Source organism: Equus caballus, chromosome 14 (assembly GCF_041296265.1).
Source record: "Equus caballus isolate H_3958 breed thoroughbred chromosome 14, TB-T2T, whole genome shotgun sequence".
Taxonomy (NCBI): Eukaryota; Metazoa; Chordata; class Mammalia; order Perissodactyla; family Equidae; genus Equus; species Equus caballus.
The window spans coordinates 16,994,265-17,005,038 of record NC_091697.1 but is presented as its reverse complement, the minus strand read 5'-3'; the positions used below and the strand labels follow the sequence as shown (position 1 = coordinate 17,005,038).

At 45.2% G+C, this 10,774-nt stretch overlaps 1 long non-coding RNA gene across 1 annotated transcript; it reads left to right on the top strand.

Annotated features, from left to right (window-relative positions):
• The first annotated feature begins 2,228 nt into the window (after positions 1 to 2,228).
• On the top strand, positions 2,229 to 5,654 carry LOC138917426 (uncharacterized). Its single transcript, XR_011425401.1, has 2 exons — positions 2,229 to 2,489; positions 4,115 to 5,654. It is a non-coding gene; the product is annotated as an uncharacterized lncRNA (long non-coding RNA).
• The last annotated feature ends 5,120 nt before the right edge of the window (positions 5,655 to 10,774 follow it).

The following is a 10,774-nucleotide window of genomic DNA, read 5'->3' as shown; positions in this document are numbered from 1 at the left end:
CAAAGATCTTATTCAATTTATAGTAATTAATGAAGCAACCAGTAAGATGGTTAAACCAGTTCAAAGAGCACTTGAAGAATGAGGGTTCAGAGGCAATCTAATAAGGAATGATAGGATAAAAGTCTAGGTTTGGTACAAAGCTGGTTAATGACCTACAGGATAATACATTAAATATGTGGGATTATTTTTTCCATCGGACAGAAATTTACAAGTTAATGGTGTAATCTCAGCCTCTGAGCTCTAATCAAACAGTAAACAGCAGAGTCAAACACAGGTGTGTTATCCTGGAGCATTTATGATCTTTGGATGAGCCTGCAAAACAACGACATGGAAAGGATATGCATTCATCCTTCAGCTTTATTTCCAAATTTTGGACAACTTTTCTTAACTCAGTGTCCAGTTGAAATTTAAAGCCCTGAGACTGGATGAGACAGCGTATGAGCCTCGAGTTGCCTGGAAACAGGAATGGTTAAGAAATCTCCCCACCCTTTTGTGTTCCCAGAAAGGGCCAACAGGAGAACCAAGAAAGACCACCCTGCTCTCACACGGTCTGAGACCTGCCTCTGCCCTTGCTCAATGATTCCCTTACTTTATAAATCCCCTACTTTCCTCCTCTTCTTTGAAACTTTCCTCATTACCCAATGTTCTTCCTGCTACAAAAGCCTGAATGAAACCATCTCCTTAACTGTCTGGGCAACTCGTCTTTGACAACCACCTAGAGGACAGTTTCGGAGACAGAAGAGTCTTTGCTTTGTCTATGAAACCCACCATTCTTTGCCGACTTTTCTCCAAATTAACTATTAATGCAAAAGTTTAAAAGGTAATAAACGCAAAACATAGAAAGGGATACATAGTGAAAAGTATGTCTCCTTGTCACCTCCTCTTCTTGCCACCTAGTTCGAGTTCAAAGCAACCCTTATTACGAATTTCCCTCATCCTTTCAAAGGCTGCAGTATTCTCCATTGTGTGGATAGACCGCAGTCTATTTCACTGATCCCCCCAATAGTCACTTTACATATTGCCCAATCTACCAAATTAATTTTAAGCTCCAAAATATTAAATCTCTTTCTGGTTATTTTCATTTTTTTAAATAATTTCAAACTATATTTTTTAAAGGTATGCTTTTTTTTTGGTGAGGAAGATTGGCCCTAAGCTAACATCCGTTGTCAATCTTCCTCCTTTTTTTGTCTCCCCAAAGCCCCAATATGTAGTTGTATATCCTAGTTGTAAGGATTTCTACTTCTTCCATGTGGGATGCCGCCACATGACTTGATGAGCCGTGTTGAAAGTCCACGCTCAGGATTTGAACCGTGGACCCTGGGTCACTGGGGCAGAGTATGGGAACTTAACCACTACGCCACTGGCCGGCCTCTATTCTCATTCTTACCCCCTCTTTTTGCCTTGTCCAAATTTCAGTTTGGTCCAAATTCGCCTCTTCCAGGAAGCATTCTGTGATTAAATCCTTGCCCACTCAGATCTCTCCAGGATTTTACTCCCCTCAACCCATAAATATCTTGAGTGCTTCAACCAGAACTCTTTATCTATAACCACTGAATTGCTGGACTGGAAGAAAATTCAGAGGAAACTTAATCCAGCCAAATCCAGGGAGGCAGGAGTTGTGCTACAATCACCCAAACACATTTTACCAGTCTTTGCCTTCATTAGCCTAGTGACTGGGGAATTCCTATTTCATTTCATTTGCATTTTTTTGGCATAGACTTTGTGTCCTTAATGCATTTCCTTGGACAAGGACCAGGTTTTCAATTGACAAATATCTACTGAACACCTACTAGTACCCAGAAATGTGGTGGGTGCTGGGTCACAAAAGATCCCCACAGTGTTGCCCTCATGTCCAGGCACACGATCCTCTTTGTGAAACAAGAGTTGTAATCATCTCATACCTAGTCTCACTGTGCACAGCTCCAAACTTAGAAATTTACTAAAATAAGGAAACGAGGGAGAGAGAGAATGTGCATGAGAGAGGAGGGCAATAGAAGAAACAGGAGTCTGGCCAAGGAGGACAGACATGGTGATACCGACCCTGATATCAGTTTCCCCACATTAAACCCAGCATATATGGGGTTAAAACCAAAGCACTCATTCCCTGCTTACTCTCTGGCTTCCTGGCTCCAGAATCCACTATCCTCCATGGAGACAGACACCGTCAAGGACAAGCACCTGAACTATCTCCTCCCGCAAAGAGATAAGGGCTGGTGGGAAAGCTGCTGACCAGCAAGGTCATGAGCTCCCTCCTCTCTCCAAGTGTCTCAAGGCCGAAGACAGGCTGGTGGGAAAGCTCCGACCAGCAAGGCCATATGCTCCCCCTCCCCTACCTAAAACCCCAAATAAAAACCCTTCCTTTTAGCTTTTCGGGGAGTTTGGAATTTCAGCATTAGCTGCCCTCTCTACTTGCTCAGGGCTGTGCAAAAATAAAATTCCTACTTTCTTCCACCACCCCCGGTGTCAGAGATTGGCTTGCTGCGCAACGGGTAAGTGAACTCACTTCAGGTTCGGTAACAATGGGAGTTGGCGATACTTGTTTAACTTTTGTGTATGCTTGAAATTTTCCATAATAAACAACTAAAAATGCCCACAAGCCACTGGGTTTGGCTGAATACATTACTAAATCCTTTCCTGCCAAATTTTCAGTTAAGTTCATTCGGGATTTTTGTGCATGTGGCAAATCTCCATTGTAATCCAGTAGGTCAATCTTTTTTAATGAATAAGAAAAATGGCTTTACACTTGCAGCTGCAAAAACTGTGTATGTGTTTGTGTAGTTTGTTAAACAGTGGGACCGTATCTGTTGTATTCAGTGTCCTGTAGTGTGACCCTCCTAAAGCCAGCAGCTGCCATTGTGCATGAGGTGACATCAGAGATCACCCTCCCCTGCCCAGGAAAACAAACAGCCACAGGAGGGCAGCAGAGAGTGTCAAGAGCCTGACCACACCGGGATGTCCCCCATAAGGGATGGACTCTGTGTGTTTGTTTTTGTTTTTTTCCTGAAGAAATGCAAGGCATGGGCCTTTTCCTTTAAAAGGTGAAGGAAATATTAGACACAAGTAATAGAGTTGTGGATTTTTTTTAAACTGTTATTATTAAAATGCTACAAGTGGTATCACACGGGTCTGAACTAGCCAGGGAAGGTTTCACAGCCATTTGAGCTGGGCCTGGAAGGCAGGACTAATGTTTGCTGGGACAGAGAGGAGAAAGGAATCCAGACTCTTCCCTCCTTCCTATCTGCTGCCTTTGACAAGCGTCCTGGCCCCTCTGTTCCTCGATGCCCTCATCTGTAAGACAAGGATAGTAGTACCCACTCCAGAAGGCTGCTGTGGCTGTGAACGAGTAGTCTTGAAGGCAAGCACAGGCTGGGCCTGTGGCAAGATAAGGTCTCAGTTCTTATATCTAAACTATAGTTACAGTCTGTTATATTTTATAGCTTCTTGTTATTAATCTCAGCAAAGGCACACTACAAGGACAGGCCTCGGAGGACTAGGTGGAAGGGCACTTTGGAGGGTAGTGGGAAACGCAGGCGGGCCCAGAGGCAGGTCACCATTGTAGGGACCCCGAGAACCAGACTCAGGAAGGAGTCTGGCCAGGATCCACTGGAGAGGAAGGGGCTGGAACAGGGCAGCTGCCGCAGGCTACATCTCCCAAATGCAACCCTAAGCCTCACTTCTCACACTGCGGATGAGTTTCACCTGTTTTTGAGCTCTAGGTGAATGGACTCAGGCAATACATGGTGTTTTCGTGTGTCTGATGCCTCTCCCTCAACATTATGCCCGTGAGTCCTATCTATGTCCTTGCGTGTAGTTTGCAGAAGTTTTTCATTCTCAATGTTGTGTCATACTGCATTGTATAAATTTACTGTCAAATAAAAAACAAATTCTGTTTTAGATAAGGAGAGGTTTTCTTCAAAAGGACCATCGTAATAAGGGGAGGTGGATACTGCAGTAGAGGAAGAGTGAGACTGTGAGATCTGTGTCTCAAAGATGAGGCAGAAGGAAGTTCCTCTCATGCGGAGAAGTAAAGAAGGCTAGAAAGGACTGCATGTGGGAAGGGGGTTGAGCAGACGACACGATCAAGCCACTGAACAGACAATATTCTTCTCTGTAGACAGCCTGCCGCTGAGGACTTCTGCAGGGACTGCCCTGGGGGAAAGGAGCTGCCTCACCCACAGTTCTCGGGAATCCCACGCCAGACGCTGGGGCAGAAAGACCCAACCCCTCCACTCCAGCCTCACCTCAACTTGGACATTTCTGCAGCTACCTCTCAGCTCCACAGCTCTCCATGGAACTGCTGAGGCCTCAGGAGTAACTGCCTCACAGCTCAGTTTCTCCCTCTGCCCAATCCTGCCTGCCTCCCTTGTGAGTGTTGATCCCAGGAGCAGTCCTCAGTCAACTTCCTGCCACAAATCTCTACATCATGGTCTATTTGCTGGGAGCCCAACCGAAAAGTCAAGTGTAGATTTCCATCAGGCACATGCCAGGGGTGGCATGGGGTGCCACGTCTGCATGAGGCCATCTCTAGTAGCCGCTGTGGCAGAGGTAGAGCCAGGCCTGAGTCCCAGGTTGGCCCCAACACACCTGCGGCCTGAGCAGAGTCTCTCGACTGTTGTAAGCCTCTGTATCTTCACAGTGAAACAGAACAGAAGCTCGCCAGCAATGACTGACGATCCCAGCAGTTGATGCCTGTTGACCAGCAGTCCTGATTGCTGTGTGAAACAGTTGACTGCACCATCCAGAGTGCACATGGGTCAGATCCTCTCACCACTTCCTACTTGACTTTAGCCCTTTCCTGTCCCAGTTTCCTCATCTGTAAACTGGAGCTAATAATAGGATTTACTTTCTAAGACTGGTGAGGGGTAAGTGGGATGACCCAAGTAAATGGAGATGGTAAAGAAGTGTGAGGAGGGGGCTGGCCCCGTGGCCGAGTGGTTAAGTTCACATGCTCCACTTCAGTGGCCAAGGGTTCACAGGTTCAGATCCTGGGCGAGGACCTGCACACCGCTCATCAGGCCACACAGAGGTGGCATCACACGTAGCAGAGCTAGAACAACTTACAACTGGGATATACAACTATGTACGGGGTCTTTGGGGGAAAGGAAAAAAAAGAAAAAGAAAAGAAGAGGAAGACTGGCAATAGATGTTAGCTCAGGGCGGATCTTAAAAAAAAATGTGAGGAAATCAGGTGGGCCTATTGAGTCCTCGGTAAAGGGTGGCCTTTATCAGGGCCTAAGGTGTCTCCCTGGACCTGGAGGGCCTCAGAAAGGCAAACTGCCCCCTTAAATCAGGCCATATCTGGATGGACACCTGGATACACCTGTGACAATTAATAAACAGAAACCTCATTAAACAGAGTCAGGAGGCCAGAAAGGGGAACTCTGGTGCTCCACATCATAGCAAAGCAGAACCCAACAGGAAGCAGAAAGACTTCCTCTTCTTGACCGGCAAGAAACTCAGCCAATGAAAAGCCACTGCACCTTGTTCAACAAACTCTTTGTTCGCAATAGCCCTCCCAACTTCCTCTTCTCCTCTATGAAAGAGGTTCTCCTCCTTTTGCTGCTCCAGGATTTGCATGTGGTATGCCATGGTTGCAGACTCTGAATTGCAATTCTTTCCTGATCCCAATTAAACCTATTTTTGGTGGAAAACAACTGGCTTTCCATTTGTTTAAGGTCTACATTTTGGTGGTCCATTTAGGGATCCAGAGAATACCCCTGATGCCTCTGAGGCTGGCGAGCAAACAGGTGTGGCCCCACAATGGAGCCCATTGAGCACGCTGCTTTTCTCACGACCCTGGAGTTGGAGGGTGAGTCTGTCTCCAGGACCTGAGCTTCCACCCTCTTTGCATTTCAGGCCCTCCGGGCTTCATTCAAGGTCTATTTTAAGGCTTCCTCCTTTTCTGGTTAAGGTCTAATTTGTCTGTGAGTACTCAGGTGGCACTTCAGCCTGATTCTGAATCAGGTAGTTGCTTCGAACTGCTCTAGCCTTTCGTCTGATTCCTTTCGGAGCTAGACCATTTCTCCTGAAACTGTGCTAGGCTTCAGTCTAACATTCAGACCGTTCATTGGACCTGTGCTGGTCCAGCTTCGATCTGATCCCTTGGGAGCAGACTGTTCCTTGGGACTGTATTGATCAACCTCAGTCTGATTTCATTTGCAACCAAACTGTTCTTTGGAACTGCGTTGATTCGACCGCTCGCTGGGAGACAAAAGCCTGTCGTCAAGAGGCAAGATGGTGGCAGAGAAAGGGCATTTTATTACAGCTTGCTAGCAAGAGGGAAGATGGCCAACTAATGTCCAAAAGAGCCATCTTAAGGGGGCACAGAATCTGGAAGCACTTACATAGGCCAGTGGGTTACAGGGAAGGGGTTAGGAATGTTGACCCGGGAGTCACCACACCAGCTCTTTCAGTTGTCATTGATGATGGTTGTCAGCACAGACTCTCTGTTTGGGGGTCATCACATTCCTAAAGAACTCAAAAAATGAAATCATTGTCTTATCGCAAACGTCTTGTCTACAGAGCAGGTCGATCTCCTGGAGGGTGCAAATCCAACCCGGCTAGTTAGTCAGAGGTCATTCAAAATTAAGACATGGTCTCTTTTCTACAATATGGCTTCCCTTATATCAGTCTTGTGTTGAGCCGGTTTCAAGTCCACCTTAATAAAATCAGACTTTCTATTGGGACTTGTTGGTATTAAGCCTGCAGGCTGTTTGAGCTGTTTGAGAATAATTCCTTTGTTCTAGAGAAAAACCTCTAATAAATGGGATCCCAGTTATCTAAATATTTTGAGAACCCCCACCACAGGGACCTGGCCGATTTTATGTTTAAAAACCTCAATCCTTCCTAATGGAAAAAATCCTTTATTTCTAACTAAATAAACCAAATTAACCAAAAGTAATTTAGAATATCAATGGCCATTATGGGGAACTTTTGAACTCCCCAAACATACTTTTCTCAAAACCACATTGGACAGCCATAACTCTGAAATTTCCGAAACTGAGTGGAACAACTACTTCACTTGGTATTTGGAGGCTTCCAAACATTATCAGGAGCCTAAAATTGCCTCTTTGTAAAATAAATTTTAAGATTAACTGAGGCAAACAGACGACTAAAGAGAGATAAAATGGCTTCTGAAGCTTCATGGTGCTCCTCCCTGGCTTCTTGGTATCGCCGCCTCCAGCACCATCCTCCTCCTTCCCTCCTGTACTGAATCGGGGGTAGTCACTCACGCCACCTCTCTAGCTGAACTTCCCCCTTTCCCTGATCCTCTCCCCACTCCCTCTTCCTCTGAACCCATCAGAACCTGTCCCTTCATATCCTTCTGAGGAACCAAAAGTAAACCCTTAATTTCTTATATTCCCTGGACTAAAGCTGAACTGTGAGCCAGAATTGGCTGGACCTGACCTTCCACTCACTTAAAGATTTTCCCACAGTAACCGAAGATCCTCACAGATTTGCTGAGGAACTTAATATAGTCATTCAAACTTAGCAGCTTGGTTTCTCTCACTTATATCAGCTAATTCATATGCACGTCAGTGAAGACCAGGCTCAGCTTTGGATGAAAACTGCTAATTGGGAAAATCCTGAAAGATCTCTAGAATTACAACCAGGAGACCAACCCGCTGACCTGCTGTCCAGGCTCCGGCAATCGCTAGATGATGTCATCAGGCAATTAAAGCCTGTTGCTTAGAACAAAGTGCAAGCTTGCGCACAAAAACCTGATGAACCTGTTCATGGCTATTACGACTGACTTGAGATTGTTTTTAAAGAAAATTTTAGTCTTCCTTGACGTTGAGTTGACTGGGTAGCTTTTACCTCTATGTTTACTAATGGGCTGAACTGGGACATTTTCATTTTAGTAAAAAGGACCAGGATAAAATGGAGAACTATATCCATTCCAGATTTAGCCTAATCTAATCTAATCTAGCAAACCAGCACCCTTGATGAGTCACCCAAAAGAAAGACCACTACAATTCTGAGTCTTCAAGTCCAGCAAATGAAGGTCCCTAAATGAAACCAAAATTCTCCTAGTTTAAATTATTATTGCAAACAGCCAGGACATTGAAAAAGAGACTGCTACAAATTTAAGGGTGTCAGACACCCTCAGCCCTTTAACCAGCCTTTGCAATGTCCTCCAAATTACCAATGACAAGTCTCTGAGGGACTTCAGGGGCTCTTCGCAATCTTCCCTCTTAATCTACTTGGAGAAACATGTCTCCAAATTAGAGCTGAAGCTCTTGCCGTCCTAATTGACACCGGAGCAACACTCTTGGTGCTTAACCCCGCTACGATAAAGCAGCCCCGCCTCAGAGGACTAAACCAGTTCAGAGAGTGGAGATGTCTAATAAACCTCAACAGATTTCTGTCTCTGAACCTACTCCCTTTTGTTTAGGTCCATTGAGAGACACACACCGTTTTCGTAACTGAACTCAATGGGTTTGCCTCTTGGTGAATGCAGAGCTGAAAAGCACAACCACAGCAGATAAAGGTGAAGAAAGGCATATGGCTTGCACAAGCAATGGAGAACACCAGAGAGAACTCCCAAAGCAGTGCCTCCCTGAGCTCAGTGCCCTGTACAGACATACAGACAGAGCAGAAGTTTGGGGTTTATTTTAACAACTGATGAACCTGTTCACTATTTTCACGATGTAACACTGTATTCACAGTGTAACAACTGCTCTTTTAGGCGCATGCATAGCACATATACATGTTATTACATACATCAAATGATCTAAAAATGGCTGTTCAGACACTCCCAAAGGAGGAGAATTTAAGATGCTAATGAGTTAAGGTAACTTTAGGACATCAGATGCTGGAACAATTTGCAGGGATCTTTCTGCAAATGTGTGATTTCTCTGCAAAACAGCAACATCTGCAAAACAGGGACAGCAACCTCTGCAAAACAGAACACATAGTTTCTTTTTGTCTGAAAAACACTTGACAGATGATGTTAGTTGTTTAACCAGATCCTCAGTTACCCTGTCTTTGCCTCGTTCCCTGTCCACTTTTTCTCCTTAGTTCCTCCACCCCTATTCATTTATTATGCTAAGACTTCTTGGAAAAGTATCACACTGGATTTTCCTTCTCCCAAAAGGGGGAAATAATTCTAGACTGTGACAGTAGTCATCAAAACAGCCAACCAGATGAATTAAATGGCCCTTTGACATCCTTTATTTGCTCCATCTCTGGTGGTACTAGAGCTTATTCTGGAAACTCTGATCCTTTGTCGCTACTGAATCAGCTACCATCCTCCTTATGGGCAACATCTCCAATTGATATGGGTAAAATTCACAGCACACCTCCCATGAAGATTCAAATAGATCCCTCAAAACCTCTCCCCAGAATTAATCAATATCCTATAAGTAAAGAAGCTCTTTAAGGTATAAAGGCCATAATAGAAGATTACGAGGCTCAAGGGCTCATTGTCCCTTGTCCTAGCCCTTGGAACACTCCTTTTCTACCCATGAGAAAAACCAAGCGCTGAGTGTGGAGGTTTGTCCAGGACCTCAGAGCAATAAACAACATTGCTATCCCTTGACACCTTCTTGTTCCTAACCCTCATAGGCTGCCAACATCCATTCCCACTGGAAGCAAATCCTTTATGGCAACTGATTTATGCCGTGCATCCGTTAGTATTCCAGTTGATGCAGCTAGTCAGTACCTTTTTGCCTTTACTTGGAAAGGAAGACAATTCACCTGGACAGCAATGCCTCTGGGTTTTACTGAGAGCCCTTCTCATTTCTCACAAGCCCTGAAGGCTGATCTGGATGATATAAAGCTGCCTAGAGGTTCTCCTTCGTTGCAATATGTGGACCACTCTCTTCTTTGCTCTTATTCCCAAGCCTTCACCCAGGAAGACAGCCTCCACCTGCTAAAGCTTTTAGCCTTAAAGGGACAAATGGTCACCAAGGAGAAGTTTCAGTTTGCCCAAACCCAGGTTCGATATTTAGTGCATCTGATAGAACAAGGGCTACACAAGATCCAGATAGGCTTCATGGGGTCCTAAGTTTCCCCAAACCCAAAACTAAGTGCCAATGGGAGATTTTTCTTGGGCTACTCGGTTATTGCCAAAATTGGATTCCAAATTTCTCTCTTATGGCCAAACTCTCTTATGTTTATTTAGAAAGAACTACAACCTCAACACAGTTTTCTGGGTGGAACAGGACAACATACCTTTAAGGCCTTAAAGGAGAGTTTGATGAACCCACCTGCCCTTGGACATCCCAGTTACCAGATTCCCGTTTTTCTTATTGTATATGAAAAGGAAGGGAACGCCCTTGGAATACTCACCCAAAAACATGGGAACCACAGTGGACCTATAGAGTATTACAGCCAGCAAGTGGCCCCTGTGGCACAGGAATGTCCCCCCTTGCCTTCGATCTGTTAGTGTCTACAAACATAGGTTCTTTACCCACCACACAAGAAGGGCCAAATAAAAACTGGGACACCAGGCTAATGGCAAGGAAAGGGCTTTTATTTAGGATGACGTCAGCCAGGAGATGAGAGTGAGCCCTCAAATTTGTCTTGTTTCATCTCGTCTCCCCGAAAGAGGGGAGGCGAGGGGTTTTAAAGGTTTTTGAGGAACGTGGCTGCTTGTAGAGAGGTGGGGGAGTCAGTGGCCTCGGTGGTTGGAGCTTTCCCACCAGCCTGCGGTCGGCCTTGGGAGGAAAACAAGCGGATAAGGAATCCAGGTGGCTGTCCTTGGCTGTGTCTGTCTCCATGGAGGACAGCGGATTCTGGAGCCAGGGAGTAAGCAGGGAAAGAGTGCTTT